The sequence below is a fragment of the Panulirus ornatus genome, chromosome 2 (assembly GCF_036320965.1).
Source record: "Panulirus ornatus isolate Po-2019 chromosome 2, ASM3632096v1, whole genome shotgun sequence".
NCBI lineage: Eukaryota > Metazoa > Arthropoda > Malacostraca > Decapoda > Palinuridae > Panulirus > Panulirus ornatus.
Window position 1 is genome coordinate 49132213 of NC_092225.1, and position 24936 is coordinate 49157148.

The window sequence follows — 24936 nt, forward strand, 5'->3', positions numbered from 1 at the left end:
TGGGTAAAGGAGGTTATCTGGTGCTTAACGAGATCAATGCACGTTGCTGTACGAAAAGGGGACCTGCAAGTATAGGCTCTGAGTTGTGGGCGAAGGATGAGCTTTTCATATATCCACTTAGAGGTTGATGGTTGATTACGAAGTGATTTGGGTGAGAGAAGGTGGGCGATGTTGCAAAGAATTAGGTGCCGATCACACCGAGGTGTTACTGTATTGTTCTGCTTCACTGTACAGGTGTTGAATGTTTGTAGTTGTTAGCAGCCAGTGATTATTCTGAATGCTCTGTCTTGCATAATTTGTAGCTTTGTTATGTTTGCTTTGGACAGGATGGGTGACCTGGCGGGTTGAAGTGGAGTAAAAGATCAAGCGGAAGAAATGTTTGTAGGGGATACTAAGGGATTCTACCTCTTGTTAAAAACTGGTGCCATGAGAGTTCTGATTTGTGTTTATGATGTCGGAAGAGAATGGCATGTGTGCCGTGTATGATGTCAACTATGACTGGAGTTTCGTCGAGTGGAAGTGGTCGATATGGAAAGGGTGTAGTTTGGATTCATGTTTTTAGGTCAAGATGATGGTAGAGGATGTGAAAATTCCGTCTTATGCGAACCAGTGTAGTAATTCAATAACTTAATGCTGCTTATCAGTTGTTATTTATGTAGTGTCAAGGGGCTGTGAGATCGTTTGCATATTCGTTTATGTATAAAGAGAAAAATACAAGCTCAAGTACCCATCGTTTGTCAAGTTACAAACTACATACAACATACAGAGGTCGATGCAATGAATAAATACTGACATTCACATGATTTATTTATATCATCACGAGACTAATACATCACCATAATGTTGCTATAAGCTTTAAGACTTTAATATCTACATACAGGACGTACGATATGGTACAACACACAAAGTGATTTAATCCAACTATTGCAACTTCGAGTTCCTCCTGAGTGACATCTGAAGCCTTATCACCTTCCTCCAGTATGTAATGGCTTCTGGGGAAATATCATCAGCTGTCTTCTGTTGTGTCTGTCTGGCTTTCCTTCTCGTATCTTGTTGTATGGCAGATGTTTCATCAGCCGTTTCTCGTGCTCTCCTTTGGGCTCTCATCTCCCTATCTTGTGCTTGTCTTGCGGCAGTTTCAGCGACAGTTTCTTGCCGTCTTCTATCATCTTCCTTCCTTTTGGCCATTTTGGATTTCCGTGGATACGATGACTTCATAATTCGTTTGGTCATCTTGGCACACTTCATTTCCTGTAATGAAGAGAACATGTCTAGGTACTGTAGGGGTCCAGGGGGTTCTATGTCTTGCAGAAATACGTGCAATACAAAGGTCACTGTAAAGTTGTTTAGGAATGAACTACACATTATTGTATTTTAAACCCACGTTTCATCTAAAGTACATGTGGGCATATATCACCCTCATCTTCAAGTAGGAGGAAGAGGGCAGAAGGGGGTTGTGAACCCCTCATTAAATTCCCTATTGTTCTAAAATAATCTTTCCAAAATATTTTGGACGAGACAGGGAAGAATGCTGGAAGCAGTGAAGAGTCTTTGTGTACAGACTAAATGGAAGGGTCACACATGCAGGGAGAACTTATCTTTTTCACAATTAGTGGGTATAAAGTGACGTTACCGACCTTAATGACCCATGCAGTCGATAGGCCTACAGCAGAAATAATCAACAATAATAAACCAACTAAGATTTGGAACACAAAATACATCTCAGAAAGTCCTCATGAGTTCCATTGACAGAGACTGTCTAAAGTATAAGTTAACAAAAAAGTCATCCCTACTTGGTTCAACTTAATATAAGTATCGAAAGATCATTAAGAAATGTTTATAATAGGGAACGTATAACTTTAAAATGTATGAATTTTTACGGGATTCATCACATATTGTAAGGAAATCTCCTTCCCTCATTCTTCTTTTTCCTTTACTCTTAGTCACAGCTCGAACGTAGAAGTTGAAAGACTACCACCCCAGTACTTTTAAAACATCCAATATATAACATAAACCTAATGGGAAGTAAACCTTAAAGGCTCACACCTCCATCCTTATGTACAGAGAAGAGGAAAGATATTGTGGCAGTTCTCCTTCCGTAAGTACGTACGTACAGACTTTACGGCTGGCAGTGCCTCGGATAGCAGAAAGGGCCAAACCTTCCTGGATTAATGGCATTTTCAGATCGAGTGAAAACGTAGCCTTCCTGTCCCGTACCATCTGACTGGGGACCTGTCAAAGAGTGTCCTCCTATATCACAGCTTAAGAATCTGTTTATTTGACTGTGTCTGTGTGTCTTTCTATCACCAAATATATGTCAAGCGTGAATGTAACATTCAAAGGCTAGGTTGAATGTATTTGTATACATTACGAACTGTTGATGCATCCCTCCCCCTCTCTCTCTCTCTCTCTCTCTCTCTCTCTCTCTCTCTCTCTCTCTCTCTCTCTCTCTCTCTCTCCAATTAGGTAAGACTGATAGGTTGGGGAGAATTCAAAAACATTTCACAAGTAAAATTGATGCAACAAAACGCATGAACTGTGCTGAAAGACTTGAAAGAACTTCAGGTACGATTGCAGAAAGCAGAAAGCATCGCAATATGGATGAAGCAAAGTAATTAAAGGCGAAATCTAAAGCAATTCTTGAAATATTTAAAAAACGCATAAGAAAATTAGTCGAGAACTCGGAAAGGATGGAGAGACTTTGGCCAATATTTGGCCGAAAAGAAATTGAAATTCTAGACGAAGTGATTGATGAAACCTTTAAGTGAGGACTGGACAAGTTTCAAAAAAAAAAAAAAAAAAGGAAAAAAGGTAGCACCTGAAGATTCGCTCCCAACGTTTTTATAAACTAGGTTTGTTCCCCCCCCACCAACCTAACCTAGCCTAGCCGCAACGTTGATGGTCAATCTTCAAATGACTTGCAAAACGTGTTCCGGACGAACTTAGCTACGACACGCGCGTGGCAGCAGCAGAAGACAAAGGTATTGCGATCAAGTAAAGCGCCAAGTGACCGCGAAGCCCAAGCCAATCCCCACCTCATGGCAAAATTCCATCTTGGTACGTGAGTACTCTCTCTCTCTCTCTCTCTCTCTCTCTCTCTCTCTCTCTCTTCTCTCTCTCTTCTCTCTCTCTCTCTCTCTCTCTCTCTCTCTCTCTCTCTCTCTCTCTCTCCAATACAGCCTCATGATGCAAGAGGAGGAACCTCGTAAGGATTCGAGCAATGTGCGCAGCTCTTAAGTATTAATGGAGCGTCATTTGCAGTAAATTCACACGAGCCGAGTTCCCCCTACCTCCAACTTCCCCGTTTTCTCTTCGCGAGTTTTTCGTCAGCCGTAATTACCAACAACACTCAGATCAAATTCTTGTAACTTTGGCTGCCTGATGAATGTTCCTCAGACAGTCCGGGGAGGAGCTAAACTGCAGCTGTAAGATCAGGACGACAAAGATTTGAATATTGTGAAGATTAGGAATATTGGATGAGTGAGGTTAGGATCAGGACATTAAATATTTTGAGGTTTACAGAACTGAGGTGAGAACGAGAACTGCATAATCTCCATACTAGGATAATGTAGATAATGGAAGGAGAGTTGGGAGTTCAGGGAGTGGTAAGTATAGAGTAATGCAGATCAAGAATGTATGGAGAATGATATAAATGGATGATACGGGTGCTTGTAGAATGTAAGGACGAAGGACGAAGTCCGATGTGGGAACACAAAGTCCAGTCACTGAAAGTTCTTCTTTCTTTGAAAAGTCGCTCCGGTTTTACGAAGGAGTTATTCTGGAGTAGTGCTATCAAATTTGGGAAGGTTCTGGTTGTACATACCCAACAGAGTCGAGTCCAAAGCACTTCGAATCATGCACCATTCTGATTAGACTGCTAAGTTTGACCCATTTGTACCCACGCCATTAGTCAGTTCTCTTTCCTTCTTCAGAAGATATTCCTTTGGTTTCTGGTCCCGAGAACTTGTCGCTTGTGTGCCCCCGAAATAAACTAGACCACGTAATACTCAGGTGTGCAAGTCAGTGCGTTACACGATTACTGTGTGGCCAATGGCAACTGATTGAGGGCCATTGTAACGTCTAATATTTTACACATACAGCTTAGCTTTGGAACTCGTTACCTTCTCATATCTTTCGGAACTACTAAAACCTGTCCTTTTCAAAATGTCCGGTTTTCCACTTCTTATATATTAAATTATTTTCCATTTTCTATCTTTACTTGTCTTCATTTTCATACCTTTTCCTATTCCATTTAAGTGTATGACTCGATATGACTCGTTCGTGACCAGAGTCTCCGAAAGAAAAAAAAAAAGATCGTGTCTACAAAGTTTACGTGGAGACAGAAGTGTACAAAAAGCATATTTTGCAGATGAAAACCTTAGGAATTGGTTACCATGCGGTATTTTTTTTTCTAGAATAAAACAGTGCGATGAGAGCAATGCATGGAGAGGTAACTGTGATCACAGATTATCACTAGAAAAAAAAATTTCATGTCTACATAGTCTATGTGAAGACAGATGTGTGCATAGACGCATGAGTGAGATACCGATCTTGAGATATTACTCTTCCGGAATATTTCTAAAATAGAAGATTATAATGACAGCAGGTCATGGAGGGGGAACTGGTCACAGATAATCATAACTGCTTGTTTTGCGAAAATTATGTAGCTGAAAAAATTCCTTAAATATGATTATCATTACGTCCTTCCAATCATACAAGAGCCATGCATGCAATGAGAGGGTCTTAAAATCATCTAGACCACCAGATGATGGCATGATTATTCGATTGGTGATTAACGTACAACTTGACATGACTTCCCTTAATGACCCTGGCAGTCGATTGGCCTAAAACTCTCATTACCAATCAACCAACCAATCTTCCAATCAACGTTATCAGTGATGATTATATCGAGTGGTAGCACATCTCTGGCAGTCTTTCCCAATCACTCTAAGATTTATGAATCTGATCAAAGATATCCGGAAAGTTACAAAAAAAAAAAGACTTTCATGTTCAATGCGTTCTGCTAATACTCCGGCCAGGCATGCGAGCCGCAGACCAGGCCAGAGGGGGGGAGATCAGTATGCCATGCGTGGCCGGAAGACAATGGCACGTCATATTTTTCTCATGAATACCAATGCCGCCCGTACGCCAGTGGTTCTGGGGCTGCCCCTCTCATATATCTCCAGGATGGTCCTCCGTTATTTCTGGGGCTGCCCCCCCACACACCCCCACCCCATTTTTCTCCCACATGGTCCAGCGTTATTTTTTCCTTTTCCAGATACAGAAGGTCTCTGGTATCAGATGTGTGGGATCCAGAGCTGTACACGACTAGTCTGTATCTTGAATGAACAGGAACTGGGAAGGTTACAGCAATACAGTCTACACTCATAATCCACTGACATGCACAACTGAAAGGCACAATCTCCTTAAGGTATGATATCTCTACTGTTTTGCTTAAAATGCCTCGAATCATTACGGGATGACGTTCGATGCATTCGAGGTTTCGAATCTCAATCACCATTTCTCTCTCTGTCGATCATTTCCTTGGCAGTGGTCGGTCGCCCAGGCCCCTCGTCCTTGATCCTTCTCATTCACACTGCCACCTTCCCCCATCTCCTATAATCCGCGCCTTCTCCTTCCCCTTCGTACATCTCATCTGGAGATTACTATGCATGGCGTCACACCTGGGGGAATAGTCGGTCCTCTTCGGTGAGGGTCTTCCCCAATGGATGTGGCCAACACTTGGGGTTTGTTCCGAGCGGACGATACAGCTTCGTTCAGAGTGAATATCTTATTTTTCCCGGAAATGAATGGGAATTTTATTCAAACTGAAATTGTCAGTTCTGCTCAGAAAGAAGTGGAAATGCCTCGTACAGGCTATGGGGGATAAAATCCTTCCAACTGAATGAGAAAGTCTCTTCATACTTTTTCCTTCTTTTGTTCGGATTCAGTGGAACGGCTTCGCTGAGTGATACGTGTTACAGTCACGACTAATGAAACTTCCTTTTAAAGCAGACTGACACCAACGGTGAGTAGGAAGCACCTCCATTCAGATGACAAGAGTTTTGTTTATCATAAATGAAAGTTTCACTACAGTTTCATTTGCTGCCATTGTGTCTTGCTTCTCCGGCCCATCTCACACTGCCGCTACTCGTACCCTACTTAACCTCTTCCCCACCCGAACCATCCCTCCCTCTCCCGCCGCTCTCCCCTCCTACCCTCTTCCTTTCCCCCTCGTCCCCTTCTCCCCAGCAGGGATGATAACACTCCCTGGAGTGTCGTTGTCCTGGAAACGTGAACGTGATTTCTTGTTCATCGGCTGCCTTGCTTCTCAAGCTCATTTCCTAAATCTTTTTTTTAATTTCCTTCGTCCAGTTTATGTTCATTAGAGCTACTCCTTTGCTCTTATCTTGCCCTGTTACGTTCACATTTTTATCCATTACCTCTCGCTGGTTCAGAACCCCTGCTATAAACGTACTGCAACATTTTTTTTTTTTTTTTTTGCCTCGTATTGTTCCTATCTAACTTCTTTTCTCCGTCTCCCTGGTATTGGCTACTGTCTAAGCGAAAAGACTTGGCAGACATTTACGCTAATAAGGATGTAGAAACTAGGTGTAGGTGAAAGACTCAGCTGTTGGTGTGGTTGGGGTTGTAGGCGAGTGGCTGGTGGCGAAGGAGCTGGGGCACTGGTGTAACCTCATGCCAGTGTTCGTCTCGGTTTAAAGTCAATGGGAGGAATGATACAGGAATAGACCCCGTCATGCCAACCACTTTTGAAAACGGTTAATAAAGACTGTCGTCTTACGAGTGTACTGAACAATGGAGGCATCTGGAGATATCTCCAGCCAACATATACCAGAATCACTGAAGATAAAGTGCGAAAAATCTAACACTCGTTAGGTAAAAGCATGATCATTTTGTGATCCTCGTCTCCTTTACGAGATGATTCGAATCATGTTTCTATATTCCGTGAAAATATCTTTTTGGCTTAACATTATTTGCATTATAGAGGCATCGTAGTACACTGTAACCTTACTGGACACGATCCTGAGTACGAGCCTAAACGAGTGACACATACAGCGTCGGACCCAACAAATGTCGGATGGTCGTCATAAAACAACCTGAAGTATACAAAGAAAATATCTATTGGGAAACGGAATTCAGAATTCTTTACGATACTCAGTTGATCGAAAGCTTCCGTCGTCCTCCTCTGGGAAGACAACAGCAAAGTTAGAGTGAAGGTACATAGGAAATTGAAAGGGGTTGACACAGCTCTTAATATTCATAAAATTATGGAATTCAATCCTGTTCAAGTGACATTTTCCCTAATGTATCGGGACGGATTTAATGCGATTCCTGACTCTCCAGTCACTGACAGTGCAGTATATCAAGAGAACAGATTATAAAGAAATTGCTTATGTACCGATCTACGGTAAAGACAAGCTCATTTCAGCGAAATGATAAATCTATCGACCTAGCACAAAGAAGTAAATGTGTAAGAGGAAAATTTTGATCAAACTCATAAATAAAGTGATACGTAATTCTAATGTCATTTTGTTTATACTATCACGGAGATAAATATTTTCCCCACTAGCACAGTCTTCAAATACACCTCATTGAAGTCCACGGTGAGCTATGACATTTTTTTCCTTTTTCAGTTTTTACTAAGTGTGCAACTGGTTTACCTGAACAAAGATAAAAAAAATAAATGCTGCAGTTATTGCAAAGGAATACAAATGAATTCAAACAGCAACAGACCATTGGGTCATTTCGAGGGTGTTTGTGATAGTGGAAGGTATCAGAAACTCGCACATCAGTGTGGTAAAAGTTAGTAAGTATACAGATACTTGAAAGAGAATAACCTACAAACTGTCAATGTGACCAGGAAGGCACAAATAATGTTAAAGTCGAGGATTTGAAGCAAAATATTTATAAAGTACATTCTTAAATGTATCTACAGTAAGGCTTTCAACCAAATTGCAAATTGCTCGTGGTAAAAAGTTTGCCCACGAGTTTGTAGCCATCACTGCGAGTGATAGTAAACGAATCAAGTCTTAAGTGAAATTGATAAATCCTAATTATCAAAGCCATTGTTAATTTTGAACTCTCGGGTCACTCTTGACCTTCGCTTTTCTAAGCTAAAGAGATTATTGTTTATTCTATCTATGCTCTTTCCATTCTGTCTATGTTGGGTTGTTAGGCAGGGGAACGAACCAATGAAAAATACGGAGCACAGAGGATTTTCCTAGTCTTAAAATCGAAGGCCTTACCTATACAATACACCTAAGCATTTTTGCTTTTTTTTTTTTTTACTGTATGGCTTAAGGTCACCAGAGATTATTACGCCCAAGTCTTCTTCCTTTTTTCCTTATGTAATTTTTCCAGTGCAACAGGATTGGTACTGGAGCTTGCCTTCCAGTTTTTGTTCTCGACACGTAAAACTTTGCACTTGATATTAGAATTCATTTTCCTCCTATGAGCTCAGCATATTTTAAAATCTTGCAACGCAGCCCATTATCAATAAAAGAGGGAGATTAGGTCCCAAGACTGATCCTTGTGACACTCGCTTGTTACGTATCACCATTCAGAGGACCGACCATTAATCACAACTCTCTGTTCACGACCAGACAACCAATTTCTTATCCACCGAAGTACAACTCAATCAGTGCCATGCGACGAATTTTGTTCGTAATCTTTGATGCCGAAATTATCGGATGCATTAAGAAAATCTAGACTGATGACATCAAGTGCTTTACTTTCATCATATATGTTTATCATATTGTAAAAGATATCAAGCAAATTTGTCAGACGAGAGATTTCGTTGAAAACTATATTGAGAATTTCAAGTGATAGTCTCTAAATGGTTTGCGATTCCACCTCCACTGAGGATTTCCACAAGTCTCTCCACTGTAGACGTTAAGGTAATTGGACAATTTCCATGAAGTGACATATAACCTTTTTTGATAACGGTGTTACATTAGCAAATTTCCATTTATCTGGAAACTCCCGTAATAAGATACTGAAAAGGGCAGTCAAGGGCTTCACTGTCTCATATTGTTCGCCCCTTTCAGGAAATGTCCTTGGATAAAACTTATCGAGGTCTGTCGTTATATTTGTTATTCCGTTTATTGCTCATATCTTCAGCATTTATGTCACATTGTTGAAGAACGTTCATCTCTCATCAGTGAACCTGGATTCGGGACATGGGTTATGTCTTCGACTGTACGTACATACAGGTACCAAAAGTCACTGAAGATTTCTGCCATGGCTTTGTACTCTTGACCCCAAGTCTTCCCTGTCCTTATTCAGTCGTTCTGACATTGTTACTATAGTTCTTTTTTTCTCATCCCATTTTTTTGTTGTTATATCTCAAGAGAGAGGAGAAGGATGTTTATGGTTTCAGGACTGAAGTAGTGACCAGTTGAGTATTGGCAAGTCGCATGGCTGCGGTGTGCCATGAGGAACGAACACCTTACTTAATCCCGACCATAGAGGACATTACTCAGCAGACTCCCAGCCCAGCGTTAATGTAAGGAACTCTGCTTTTAACCTCGTCCCCTCAGGATTCCTACAACTCTACTGTTAAGACAATATGTAAGTTCTACGATAACGAGTGATGGTGAGTAATCGTAAACATGATGGTGAAGGACGGTGAAATTGATGCTGTGACAAATATAATGGTAAGTGAAGAACATGTTGGTGAGTGACAGTGAATATGAGGTGAATGGTACAGAACATGATGGTGAGTGATAAGCATGATGGTGATGGTTCGGACATGGTTATGAGTGATGGTGAGCATGCTATCAGGGCTAATGAATATAATGGCGAGTGATGTTAAACATGGTGAGAATTGTGAACGTGAAGGTAAGCGAGTGAACATGGTGGTACCAAGATGAACATGACAAATGGCATTGAACATGATGGTGAGAGGTAGTGAACAGGGTGAAGAGAGGGAGCGAACATGATGAGCGAGAGTGAATATCATGATGCCTGACAGTGAACGTGACGAGTGAAAATGATTGTGATACGTAATGAACGTAATGATGTGGCAATGAACATGAACTTGAGCACTTTATAACATCACGGTGAGATATAGTGAACATGGAATAGCGAACAAGGTGAGTCGTAGTAATATGATAGTGAGAAATAGTGTACACTGTGGGAAATGGACATGAGGGTGAATGAAAGTGAACAAGATGGTGGGTGACAGTGAACATGGCGGTGAATGATAGTGAACGTCGTGTTAAGATGATGAACACGATGATGAATGATGGTGAACATGATTATAGTGAGCATAATTACAACTGATGATGAACGTGCTGGGAAATAATGCGTATATCACATCTGCAATTAAGCCATTTTTTGTGCTGTTATTTAGAGGTCAAAGTTCACCCTAAAAAGCACACAGCACAATGCTTTTTGGCCATTAACTGGCAACGCTTCATGTTACGAATGTGTAACCTTCATAAATTACTCAAACTGCTTTTTCTTTTTTTTCCTTTCAATAATCCGTTATCAGTGACGAAGATTCAGCGCAAATGGTTAATATATAGAAGGAGGCATATTGCATTCATTCGGGAGTGTTGGTCGTTCTATTTACAATTACAATTATTTTCATTAATATCTTATAATAATCATTCATTCGTACTAGTAATAATAGCAGTAGCATCATTATTAGTATGACTATGAACCATTATTATCATGATTAATCATAATGTTTCTGTTACTATTATCATCAGTTGTAGTTGTAGTATCATAATTATTCTTATCAAAGACGTACAAATGGTATCTTCACTATCACACTACTCTAATTGCAAGAGCCGTCATATAATTTCAAACGCGTCTACTGTATTCATTAATCGTCCAGTGGAATTATGCGAAACTGTGTGTCATGAAAAATTTTTGACGTCTCTTCAATCTCAATAAATAGACGAAAAAGACAAAACGTATCAAATGATGTATATTGGATACCCACTTCCCCTTCCTCCAAATACTTGCTAATGTACGGGTCAAGATAATGTCATAGGTATGATCATGTTGACATATTCTCCAGCCACGTCATAGGTTCATTGATATAGAAAATGCTCGTTACATTCCCTTTTACCACACAAGACACCATTTCAACGACCTCCCCTTTTCTAAATCGTATAAGTTCCCTCCCTCCCCATCTTCATCTTCTATATTTCCTAGTGGTCGACGGACCATCCAACGTTGAGTAAAGAGGCGCTGTCATAAAGCACCAGAGAATGTTAGTTACATGTGTTCAGCCTTGGCGTTCATTTTGCACTCGTTTTCTATGAAGAGAATGTTTCTAGTTTTGCTAAGCTGATGGGGGGAACTGATGTATTAGTACTCGTGCTCATCCCTGCGAACGCTAGAAAGTGAAAGAGAACAAAAAGAAGCCTTAATTTCGATTGGTATTTGATAGATTAACAAAATATTTGTTATTTGTAAACATTCTGAAAAAGCAAACATCACTTTAAATGTTGGAATGATGTAAAACGGTGCGAGGCAGAAATAAATAATAGACACTACAAGACTTTAAAGGCGTTTAAAGCAAACAAAAAAAAATGACTATGGAGGAATTTAAACTCGCAGCTTTAATCGTCATAAAAGAATCATACGGTGATTCGTGGAAGCTGTCAAGATGTTTTATCATCGGGAGGTATACAAACGGGACCTGATCCCGTGTGGTACCGAAAGACTACGAAATGTTTCGATAATGCTAGCTCCAGCAAGCGCTGCTGCAGACGTCATCGATATCTTGTTGCCGGAGGTAGGAGGACAGTGTGAAGCATTCAAGACTTGGGATCATGTACAGCTTTTCGGACATGACGGGCTGGTCGATTGGTTGTACCGTGGTGTAGCGGATGTGGTACACGAGAAGAAATAGACCACGAAGAGATGGTTGGGTAGGATGGTGGATAAATGCAATACAGGAATTGATTAGGGTTGGAGACATCCACTCAAAGAAGTTAGTGGAATGTCTTTTTTTCTTTATCAGGGGCGCGATGGAAGGTTTAGGTTCGTGATGGTGGAACAGTTTTTGATTCGTGAAGGTGGAACAGTTTTTGATTCGTGAAGGTGGTACAGTTTTTGATTCGTGAAGGTGGTACAGTTTTTGATTCGTGAAGGTGGTACAGTTTTTGATTCGTGACGATGGAGCCATGAATGGAGACTCGTATGAAAAGAGTCAAATTAGTGTGGAAAGTAGAAAAAAACTTTCATCAATTAAACACACTAAAGGCTATTTGTATCTGACCATCCCATGCAAGTGGGGAACGGACCTTACATTTGATGCAAACTTACGTCAAAACAATTCAGAATATATAACACACATTAATCAGTCTAAGCCTTAATAAAGAAATTCATATTAATCTTCCAAAGCGACAGTACAACAACGGATTAATTTACTAATAATCATACATTAAGGTACCACAGCACTACGTCCCGTCATGGAGCTTGATTAATGGACGGATCAGCAGAAAATGAGTTGCTTTATTACTGTATAATATCTCTATTAGTCTTATGGGTCAAACAACGACAGCAATCAAAATCACACGCGGTGAGCATTATCAGAAGTATAAAGCCTCACATTTGCTCGGTTTAGGAGCCCTTCGTTCATCATTCACTTTTTTTTCTTACTTATAATTGAAGAATGACGTCATTAATACTACGCGTGTTTACTGAAGACTAATGACTCCTACCTTTGGGGCCATGATCGCAACATTCAATGATGTAAACCAGTTTTATGACGTCCAAAGTGAAGAGTTCGCGAAAGGTGGCTCACGAGATCGAAACGGGATAAAGTGCTTTAATTGTCTCAAGTGTCTTGTATCACCCTTATTCAATTATAGTTCTCTTCTTCAGAGGAAATGTGATAACCTCTCCTCTTCATCGACTGGTCCTTAGCTAAGGAAATCGCTGGCAACTTCTATCCCTCTACCTTTCCTCTACTTTTAACATTTTGACGGTACTATAGCTGTCTCTTCCATAGACAAAGTAACTCTTTGGTTCTTATTTCTCCTCTAACTCTACACTGGATGACTTACTGTCCTTTACCCCCTAATACTATGCCCGTGAATGTAATCTCTTCTCGAAATGTCCGAAAAGCGCTTCTCTCTCTCTGGACACAAGCAAAGGTTTATGGTTGGTCCTGATGGCAGCCATTCCCGTGTACTGAAAGATGGTACCTTTGAACTTGTACCTATGTTTGTTCCATTTCAGTTTAAAAACCAGAACTTTACATCCTTCTTCTTGGAAGCATGCGTTGATACATCCTATCCCTAAGAAGGGTGACCACTTTAACTAACTGCTCTCTAACTATCGTCCTCGCGCTTTGATGTCTAGAATTTCCAAAGTCTGAATTCCTCCTCAACTCCCATATCCTTATACATCTTGAATCTCTCAGCCTTCTCTCTGATGACCAGTATGGTTTCCTTGAGGCGAGATCCACTGATGATATTTCCTATCATACTAAAGTCTTCTCATCATCCCTAAGAGATTCTGGGAAATCCTGTGTAGTTGCCCTTGACAAACCTTAGCTTTTGACAGGGCGTGGCATCAGGGCCTCACTTCTAAGCTCCCTTGTTATGGCTTTCTTCCCTCACTTTCGTGTATGCTGATGAAACAGTCTCTCTCTCCCTTTCTCAGCAAACAGGTGTTCCTCAATGTTCTGTCCCGTCTCCTACACTTTTTCTCCTTTTCATCAGCTTCTTCCTCTTTTCTACAAATAACCAAATGCACTCATAAGCTGAAGACTCAAAACTGCATTCCTCCACATCTTTTGATTTTGCTCCTTCTCTCACTCGATCTGCATCTCGTCTCGACACACCTTCCTTAAGCTCAGACTTGGACAGGATATCTCAGTGGGGTAGACGAAATCTAGTTAAGCTTAGTGCCTCCAAGACCCATTTTCTGCCCATCTCTCTATCGAAAATTCCTCAAAACTTTCCTCTCTCGGTATAACTGCAACATTCACTCTTTCTTGGAAACCCCACATTACGGAAATAGCCAAGTCTGCCTTTTGGAAACAGGTTATGCTGTTCAGATTTCGAAATTTCTTCTATTCCGTACAGTTGCTTCGTTTATACAAAGAATTGATCCGTCTTTGTATGAAGTACTGCTCTCACATTTGGGGTGGTTTCTGTATCCTTACTTGACCGATTCGAGTTGAAAGCAAGTCGACTTATCAACTCTCCAAAGCTAACTTCATACTTGACCCGCTTGCTGAACGCCACAATGTTGGTTCACTTTCCCTCTTTTATAGGTATAGATCTAATTTTTGTTCCAGAGAGCTGGCTGCTTGTGTGCCCCCTGCACTACCTAGACCATTCCATATTCGGCAAGCTGCTGCGCCACATTTTCACAGTGTGGTCATTGGCAACATGAGGGAGGGCCGTTTTGATAATAGTATCTTTCCCTCCACCTTGAAGGTTCGGAACACTTTACACTCTCATGTCTTTCCCCAGAAACTATGACCTGGAGTATCTTAAAAGATAGGCTTATCACTTCATCCAAAGTAGATACTTTCCCCCGTCTTTCTTTTCTTCCCAACCTTTCATTGACCTCTTTGTATTTCAATTAAGACCCGGCCTTGATGGGGACATCTTTTTTTTGGTCCGTGACTATAGCCTCTCTCTCTCTCTCTCTCTCTCTCTCTCTCTCTCTCTCTCTCTCTCTCTCTCTCTCTCTCATCCACAAGGACGAGTATAGAATCGTTAGTTTTAAAAGGAGCGATGGACTTCTTTGGATGACTCGTGAGGAGGAAGCTGCTTCTAGGCAGGAGGAGGCGATGAATGATTTAAGAACAGGGATCAAAATCAGTCTTTCATCTTACACGTCACTTTGCCGTTGTTCAAGATTCGCCTGGCCCACCAAGCTCAGGGACCGTGTCTCATAAAAGCCCGTTCTCTTTGTCTTTCAATCTTAATCTAAGCTTTCTGTCTGCTTCCCAACGTCACTAGTAACGTCACACAGTCTCCAGTGTCGTCATATGTCACGTGTGACGTCAAACCACATCCGCAGCGTCGGCTTGTGTCACTGGTGACGTCTCGTAATGTTAGTGGCGCCGTCACATGTCACTAGTGACGACACACAGCGTCAGGGATGCCGTCATATGTCACTAGTGACGTCATACAACGTCAGCAGTGACTTTTGGTGACGGATTAAAGGTCAGTTTGATCACGGGGGTGGGGCCACGGTGGCATTTACTGCATGACACTGCTTTAGCTGCCTTGATCATCATTGATTGGAAGTGTATGGGGAGTAAAGGTCGTACAGAGTGAGTATTGAGCGTACCGATAGAATGTAAGAGTGAGTGACGAGCATACAGAGTGAGTGACGAGCATACACACTGAGTGACGAGCATACAAAGTGAGTGAGGAACATACAGAGTAAGAAGCATACAGAGTGAGTAAGCATACAGAGTGAGTGACGAGCATTCAAACTGAGTGAGAAGCATACAGAGTGAGTGGGAAGCATACAGAGTGAGTGACGAGCATTCAAACTGAGTGAGAAGCATACAGAGTAAGTGGGAAGCATACAGAGTGAGTGAGAAGCATACAGAGTGAGTGAGAAGCATACAGAGTGAGTGAGAAGCATACAGAGTGAGTGAGAAGCATACAGAGTGACTAAGAAGCATACAGAGTGAGTAAGCATATAAAGTGAGTGAGGAGCACGTATCTAGAGCAAGAGGTATACATGTAGTGAGGAGAATGTAGAAAGGATAGTGGCCACTCAGAGTGGGTACGGACATGCAGAGTGAGTGCCAGACATGCAGAGGAAGTTGATGCATGATGTATATGCGTATGCATGGTACAAAAACTATGAAGCTTCCACGAGCGTATCGTGAACCTTCTTCAGCATGACGGCACGAACCCTTGAGCACGACGGCACGAACCCTTGAACATGACAGCACGAACCCTTAAGCACGACGGCACGAACCCTTGAGCACGACAGCACGAACCCTTAAGCACGACGGCACGAACCCTTGAACACGATGGCACAAACCCTTGAACACGACGGCACGAACCCTTGAACACGACAGCACGAACCCTTGAACACGACTGCACCAACCCTTGAACACGACAGCACGAACCCTTGAACACGACAGCACGAACCCTTGAGCTCGACGGCACGAACCCTTGAGCTCGACGGCACGAACCCTTGAGCTCGACGGCACGAACCCTTGAACATGACAGCACGAACCCTTGAGCACGACAGCATGAACCCTTGAGCACGACAGCACGAACCCTTGAGCACGACAGCACGAACCCTTGAGCACGACAGCACGAACCCTTGAGCTCGACGGCACGAGCCCTTGAGCACAATGGCAAGACGTCACCCCATCTATGTCACTACCACTGGGTACAATGGTCTGGGCAATTACCTAACCTGCCTCTCTAGGATCAGATTAAAGGCCAGACCATCACACTCGAGGGTCGTAACACCACGTGCATTATGGGTCATGCCATCATCCTCACTCAAGGGATCAAGTGCTTCAGAGGAAACATATGAAGTGTGCCACTACGGTTGAACGGCAAACGAGCAGAATAGAATCCCTCTCCTCTTCTGAACCGCTGGTTACAGAAGAGGATCACGGACCACCTCGAACAAGCTTTTTATATCCCAGCTTGATGCTCTATCATTAGCCCCTCGTTACATTAACTGTATATGACTAAAGTCGTATGATGATTCTGTTTTCATTAATGTATAATGAAACTTTATGAGAAAAATGAAATTCTTATTTACCTGAATGTTTGAATCAAGTTCGTAATTTTGACTCCATTATTTGATTAAGCGGCATGAAAACGATTCATCTCCAGAAGTAGTTACATCAACAATTTTCTTCCACGTCTTGAAAGTGATGATAAACATACACGATTCTTAAAGAAAACGAGAGAAAAGATTTTGCATCAAAGTGAAAATTTCACAATTACGTATACAGGTGTATAAATGTGGATGTCCATGTTTGACTTAACAAGCTGGGTATACGTTAAGGCTAGGCATCAGTGACTTGCAAGGCTGTACGGACCTGATCCACCCTATTAAACAGATTGTGGATTTAAAAGACATTTACTTTTGTTAGATTCCTAAGTACTTTTTAACTAGCTTTGGTACGCAATACGGAACTGATTTCTGGAGGATTGTTCTGGCTATATGAGCTACTCTGATTGCATCAATATTTCTCGTCCTACAGTGGCTTTCTATCTTATAGCCAACTCTCAAAGTCATCGGACGAAAAGTGTACAGCATTGGCAGCTGATTCATCAACGAAAACAAAGCTGAGAATAAGTGTAAGATATATATACAAAGCGTCCATGTGTGCCTGTACTACACCGTAGGGTTCCCAGTCAAGGGACTGAAGAAGAAAAAAAAAGGTAGACAGTGAGGAAAAGAACACATAAGAGGGAAGGGAAATATGGGAAGGGACAAGAGTAGAAGGATAGGACTGATATGAAAGGGTATGTGGAAGAAGAGATGGAGAATTCGAATGAAAGTGAAGGAAAATTCTAAGAGTAAACGAGGAGAAGGGAAGCGGGTGTAAAAACAGAAGAGAGGAAGAAAAGGAGGATTGCAAGAATAATAAGAACGGAAAACGGTGGACGAAACAGGTGAGCTGGTGAAGAGGAGGGAGGCAGGAAGGAGGAGATGAAAAGGGGCAGAATGAAAGGGAGACGAGGAGGGACAAGGATTAAGGGACAGGTGCAGGGTTCCCGCCCTTAAATTGAGACCCCTCCCTCCATACGAGGATTCAAGTTCCGCGAACGAAGGCTGCAGATAGAAGTTTAAAAAGTTTTATTAGAGCAGAGAAAGTTCAAGAGATGGGGCTCCACGAGTGTAAAACTTCATTCCCGTTCAGTACAAATAGGTAAATAGACGCACACAGAAACCCACACACACACACAAGACACAAGCACAATAGGACTAGTCACAGACACCACAGCACCCTGACCCCGGATGAGAAACTTCCTGACCTCCTCCTCACGTACAGACATCCTTCGCCAAGGGAACATCCACAAACCGTGCCATTTCTTTCCCCATAAAGCTTATGCTTGCAAGAGTGTCTTCCTAATAACAGACCTGGATAACGTGTCGTACGAGAAAAATGAAACTAGGATCAGACATAGGAAAAAAAAAATTGAAATGATTACGTTGCTCACTTCGAGAAACAGGAAAGACAGTTCTTGTCAATGTCATCATGACTGACACACACATGGCCAAAAGAAATCCAAAGACTAAGAATTTAAAGCCGCGTTCGTACTCTGTGTCTAGAAGGCAGACAAGAGACACGGAAAACCTATACAGAAGATGCATAAAATGCCCTAAAGAGCAAGCCTAGAATAAGGTCCGAAAGCTTTATCGAAATACGCCACCTGTGTTTTCCATGAAAACATAAACTTGGGCATGATGGAGTGGCCTTTGACCTGAGCCTTAAGGGTCAGTCAGGTCAAAGGCCATAACGATCGTACGGTCGAGCTCGAGAGGTTAGCTACCGAGGAAGAAATGATAAAGAACCAAAAAACGTAAGAGAAAATGGCAGTGAATATATTCATACAAGTCAAGTAAATAATGACGGCAGGAAACGCAGACTCGGAAGACATCATTAAGCACCACCAGTATACGCCTACCTCCATCTCCCTGGGCGAGTTACTGTATGCCCATTATCTCCACAAACATCCATGGGCGACATTCTTCGAAACCTCGGAGGATTCTCGATCGTAGTTATAAAATATCTGCGAGAAGGAAAGGAAAAGATGGAGTGGACACATGATTTCTAGTGGCCCAACACTTGTCATCCCAGACGACCTCAAGAACAGCAAAAACTACAACATAACATCACTGAAACGCAAGGAACAACCGCTAACAAATAAACCAAAGCAAGCACAGATGAACTCACTGAACAAGTGCACCGGCTTTTCTTTTTCTGTGATACTGTTGGACTTGAAACTCAGATATTTTTTGTGAAGGATGTTTACAAACATTTCTGTAAGAAGAAGATCGAAGTAATGCTGGGAACCAAGTGACTTCGGCACATTTCAGAAAACTAAGCTCAGTCCTGATAACGAAAAAAGAAAATCACCTGAAAGTGGCCTTAGTAGAGGACACAATCATACAGACCATTCACAGCTACCGAAATGAAATCAACATAACGTTCTTCACGAGTGAACGAAGAGAGAAAAAATGTATAATACGAATAGACACTCACAAGTAAGACGTTGTCCACATCAACAGCTGTGGCCAGAGGGAAGAAGAATCTTTAGATATCCCAGATTATGAAGTCCACAAATGTATCTCCATGGACAGGAGCAACGACGGATAAACTATAACAATAACACACAAATTTCCCCATAAACCAGATGACCATATCTTGTATATAACTTCGGCAATAAAGATCGCAACTATAAGTGACAAAATTACGCCTGCTGTTGAAACGTCATTAGACCCACTATCACGCTATATGAATATTAGACAAGAATCAGGCAGGAGATAACGTTTTACCCAGCGGAGATCATAACACGAACCACACCTTACTGGAAAGTTAATCACAGCAACACAGGTGGGAAGACAATTCCTCTAGCTCATTCAAGAAAGGTCACGTCAGTAAGGCAGCCCACCCAGCTCTCACTTACCAACCTTTCATACAACACGACCACAACATACCAATCTTTGGAACAGCACTGCACATCATAACCTCTGCTACTCAGCAGCAGGACGATGTACCAATAATCTGCCTCCACTTCGGCTGGGCCAATCCCGATCCTAGCCCACTCGAGGAGGTTAATCAAACATGCAATATTCAGACATTCAAGGATCAAGTCGCCCGCAACATACCGGGTAATGACCACACTCAGCAAAGTAATCTTGAAGATACTGACGTGCTCCAGGTAAGTGGTGGTGTGTGTCATGGAAGAGACAATACCATCAAGACCACTTGACCGAATCCACTCGCATCCGGAACTCGTCCACGAGCTGGAAGCCATCACGAACCAGTTCAAAAATCCACGCAGTAGAAGTTTCTGGTCCTTCATGTTATTAACCACTCTCTGAGCATAAACTCTTCAAATACTAACGGACTCCAGGATATCAAAAAAGAACCCAAAGGAAAGCCGTGAGACTCACCAATCATCGAAGGTTTCCATAACATCCATGAGACGCAGGATATACCCTGTGTGACCATAACCTACCGACTCAACAGGTGACTGCATGACACACTAGTAATCTGGGCGACTGCATCACACACTAACCAGTGACCTTTACAGTCATAAGTGTCTGGAGACTGGAACATAGACTAACCAATGTAGGAATGTTCAACACTGTATTATAGAGCCATAATGATCAGGAAAACTAAAACACAAACTTACCAGTATGATACTGTGCAGCAAAGGCATAAAGCTCCGAGAAACAAACACAGACTAACCAATACAGGACCGTACAACACAGTCATCATAAGAATCTGGGAAACTCTGGGACAGAAACCAACCAACAGAGGAGTGTATGACACAGGTATGAAGATAGATGTGACATTGAAACAAAAACAGACCAATAATGGCACACCTTACACCACTCTCCCAAATCACCTTCGAAGAACACAATAGTTCCCAGGGACCAGAACATAGCTAGAGACTATACCAATGTTTTCACTAAAGTAGAGTAACAAGTTTATCACAGAACATCCTCCTACTAAACCCCGTTTTTCTTTTATTCAATCATCTTCACTTCCACTGTTGCGACCCTCATACCCTTACCCTCCATCACTCAAGTCTAGAAACGTATGAATCTTTGTAATATATTTCTTAACGTACAGTATGCATTCTAACTGTAATCACCAGCTATGGAAGGTATTAGACTTTACAAACTTCTTTTACACATTATGTGTATGGTATGGAATCTATCTTAATGACCATGCAAGGGTAAAAATCATTTAATCCAGCAATGGAGATGATGGGGTGTAGCTCTCTTCCTCTCCCCAACCACCAATATTAACAGTTACGTTGAATCGAGGCGACTGTGAGAAGCACATGTACAAAACTGCAGTGCAAAAGCTTAGGCGAGTACATTACTACTCTCGGTAAACTGCTGCATCAGGAAATGTGACCAGAAAATCTGGACTACTTTTACACAGCCTTAATCCGTCGTCGTGTGTCGCACAAGGATCGTCGTATACGTCTCATCCCACGCCTCAAAAATACCAACGTAACTGATATGTCTCGGGTGCAGGGCATGCGCTTGCTCAGGATCTTTGACACTGGCTGGGACTTCATCACATGTAAAGCCTTTCACCTGATGCCAGCCCTGCTTCCTGTGGATAGCTAACCAGAGCGGCACACTGGCAGTAGAGCATCGAGATGGCGGCCCACCCCCATGATCACTCACCACTAACGCACGTGGACGGTCTTCACCTCAGACATTTCAAGTCTCTTCAATGAAATCAATAACTCTCACCTGACCCACTTTTTATGTATACTTGAGGGATAACTGGTACAAAAAAACGTGTGGTACTACTTTTATGTCTTCCAGCTACCGGAGATTATTCTCTATATATGGAAGAGAAAAAATATCAAACTTCTATTATGTATAAAAGAAAGTGATATAGATAATATCTCAAACATCTGCCTTCAGATTTCCTGTCCTCAGTAAAACAAATATTCAAGAAAGCATTTTGTTTTCTAACAGCAAAAATATCTTGCTCGTTGTAAACTCTGGTTTACTTGCTTACCCGCCGTAGATAAGGGCGGATTAATCAAACAATATAAACATCATATATACAATATATACATTATATATACATTATATACATTATATATGCATTATACATTCGTCTGCAAGTTCTGATCGTAACGCAAACTCGTAGTGTTAAGAGTAAGTATAAACTTGATTATCGGGTCAAGCATAAGCTGACTGCTTGACTGTCCTTTGTCAGTGGAATTAGATGCAAACATCAGTAAAATGCATCATCAGTAACGGTTATCGCGCCATATGTATGGCGGTAACGAAAACCATCATGCCTTGGCCAAGCCGATGACGAAATAGCCTTAACACTGGGTAATCGATATCACTTAGCACTGGGTAATCGATATCTATTTACAGAATGTCTGTACAGAATGAAAACCTGACACACTAGAGGTATGGAGGTAAACATGTTTACCAAATGGCGTCCTAGCTTCGTCTCTTAGATGTATATCAACTGACTGTTATATTTCTCTCTTGTGTCTCCCCTGATGATGTGATTATCACACGAAAGTGCACTTGGGAACTTTTCGTGTTTCATTTTCCCCGTGGACTCATAGGAATATATATATATATATATATATATATATATATATATATATATATATATATATATATATATATATATATATTGAAAATTGAAAATGTGAAGGAAAATAGTGAAATTGGAGAAAAATGTAGCTTAGACATTGAAGCCTATTGATACAGGGGTTAAATTGATGAGAACTGATATTGACGTTTGTGTAAATAAATTATACATTTCCTTTTTTCCATAGCCAGAGGTTGAACCATTATGTGACATTCATTTTTTTCATTCATTTCAAGCTAGAAGTTTCAGTTTTCTAAATTGTTTCTTACATTTTTCATATGTATATATATGTATGTGTGTGTGTGTGTATATGTGCGTATGTATGTGTATGTGTGTGTATGTGTATATGTATATATATATGTATATTATCCCTGGGGATAGGGGTGAAAGAATACTTCCCACGTATTCCTCGCGTGTCGTAGAAAGCGACTAGAGGGGACGGGAGCGGGGGGCCAGAAATCCTCCCCTCCTTGTATTAACTTTCTAAAAATGGGAAACAGAAGAAGGAGTCACGCGGGGAGTGCTCATCCTCCTCGAAGGCTCAGAGTGGGGTGCCTAAATGTATGTGGATGTAACCAAGATGTGAAAAAAGGAGAGATAGGTAGTATGTTTGAGGAAAGGAACCTGGATGTTTTGGCTCTGAGTGAAACGAAGCTCAAGGGTAAAGGGGAAGAGTGGTTTGGGAATGTCTGGGGAGTAAAGTCAGGGGTTAGTGAGAGGACAAGAGCAAGGGAAGGAGTAACAATACTCCTGAAACAGGAGTTGTGGGAGTATGTGATAGAGTGTAAGAAAGTAAATTCTCGATTAATATGGGTAAAACTGAAAGTTGATGGAGAGAGGTGGGTGATTATTGGTGCTTATGCACCTGGGCATGAGAAGAAAGATCAAGAGAGGCAAGTGTTTTGGGAGCAGCTGAATGAGTGTGTTAGTGGTTTTGATGCACGAGACCGGGTTATAGTGATGGGTGATTTGAATGCAAAGGTGAGCAATGTGGCAGTTGAGGGAATAATTGGTATACATGGGGTGTTCAGTGTTGTAAATGGAAATGGTGAAGAGCTTGTAGATTTATGTGCTGAAAAAGGACTGATGATTGGGAATACCTGGTTTAAAAAGCGAGATATACATAAGTATACTTATGTAAGTAGGAGAGATGGCCAGAGAGCGTTATTGGATTACGTGTTAATTGACAGGCGTGCGAAAGAGAGACTTTTGGATGTTAATGTGCTGAGAGGTGCAACTGGAGGGATGTCTGATCATTATCTTGTGGAGGCTAAGGTGAAGATTTGTATGGGTTTTCAGAAAAGAAGAGTGAATGTTGGGGTGAAGAGGGTGGTGAAAGTAAGTGAGCTTGAGAAGGAGACCTGTGTGAGGAAGTACCAGGAGAGACTGAGTACAGAATGGAAAAAGGTGAGAACAATGGAAGTAAGGGGTGTGGGAGAGGAATGGGATGTATTTAGGGAATCAGTGATGGATTGCGCAAAAGATGCTTGTGGCATGAGAAGAGTGGGAGGTGGGTTGATTAGAAAGGGTAGTGAGTGGTGGGATGAAGAAGTAAGAGTATTAGTGAAAGAGAAGAGAGAGGCATTTGGACGATTTTTGCAGGGAAAAAATGCAATTGAGTGGGAGATGTATAAAAGAAAGAGACAGGAGGTCAAGAGAAAAGTGCAAGAGGTGAAAAAAAGGGCAAATGAGAGTTGGGGTGAGAGAGTATCATTAAATTTTAGGGAGAATAAAAAGATGTTCTGGAAGGAGGTAAATAAAGTGCGTAAGACAAGGGAGCAAATGGGAACTTCAGTGAAGGGCGCAAATGGGGAGGTGATAACAAGTAGTGGTGATGTGAGAAGGAGATGGAGTGAGTATTTCGAAGGTTTGTTGAATGTGTTTGATGATAGAGTGGCAGATATAGGGTGTTTTGGTCGAGGTGGTGTGCAAAGTGAGAGGGTTAGGGAAAATGATTTGGTAAACAGAGAAGAGGTAGTGAAAGCTTTGCGGAAGATGAAAGCCGGCAAGGCAGCAGGTTTGGATGGTATTGCAGTGGAATTTATTAAAAAAGGGGGTGACTGTATTGTTGACTGGTTGGTAAGGTTATTTAATGTATGTGTGACTCATGGTGAGGTGCCTGAGGATTGGCGGAATGCGTGCATAGTGCCATTGTACAAAGGCAAAGGGGATAAGAGTGAGTGCTCAAATTACAGAGGTATAAGTTTGTTGAGCATTCCTGGTAAATTATATGGGAGGGTATTGATTGAGAGGGTGAAGGCATGTACAGAGCATCAGATTGGGGAAGAGCAGTGTGGTTTCAGAAGTGGTAGAGGATGTGTGGATCAGGTGTTTGCTTTGAAGAATGTATGTGAGAAATACTTAGAAAAGCAAATGGATTTGTATGTAGCATTTATGGATCTGGAGAAGGCATATGATAGAGTTGATAGAGATGCTCTGTGGAAGGTATTAAGAATATATGGTGTGGGAGGCAAGTTGTTAGAAGCAGTGAAAAGTTTTTATCGAGGATGTAAGGCATGTGTACGTGTAGGAAGAGAGGAAAGTGATTGGTTCTCAGTGAATGTAGGTTTGCGGCAGGGGTGTGTGATGTCTCCATGGTTGTTTAATTTGTTTAT

General features: G+C 41.6%; 1 long non-coding RNA gene across 1 annotated transcript in view; it reads right to left on the minus strand.

Annotated features, from left to right (window-relative positions):
- Positions 1-789: 789 nt before the first annotated feature.
- LOC139756346 (uncharacterized) overlaps positions 790-24936 on the minus strand; it is a 125119-nt gene continuing 100972 nt past the window's right edge. The window contains exon 2 of the long non-coding RNA XR_011714316.1: positions 790-1251. This is a non-coding gene — a long non-coding RNA (uncharacterized lncRNA). The remainder of the gene's footprint in view (positions 1252-24936) is intronic.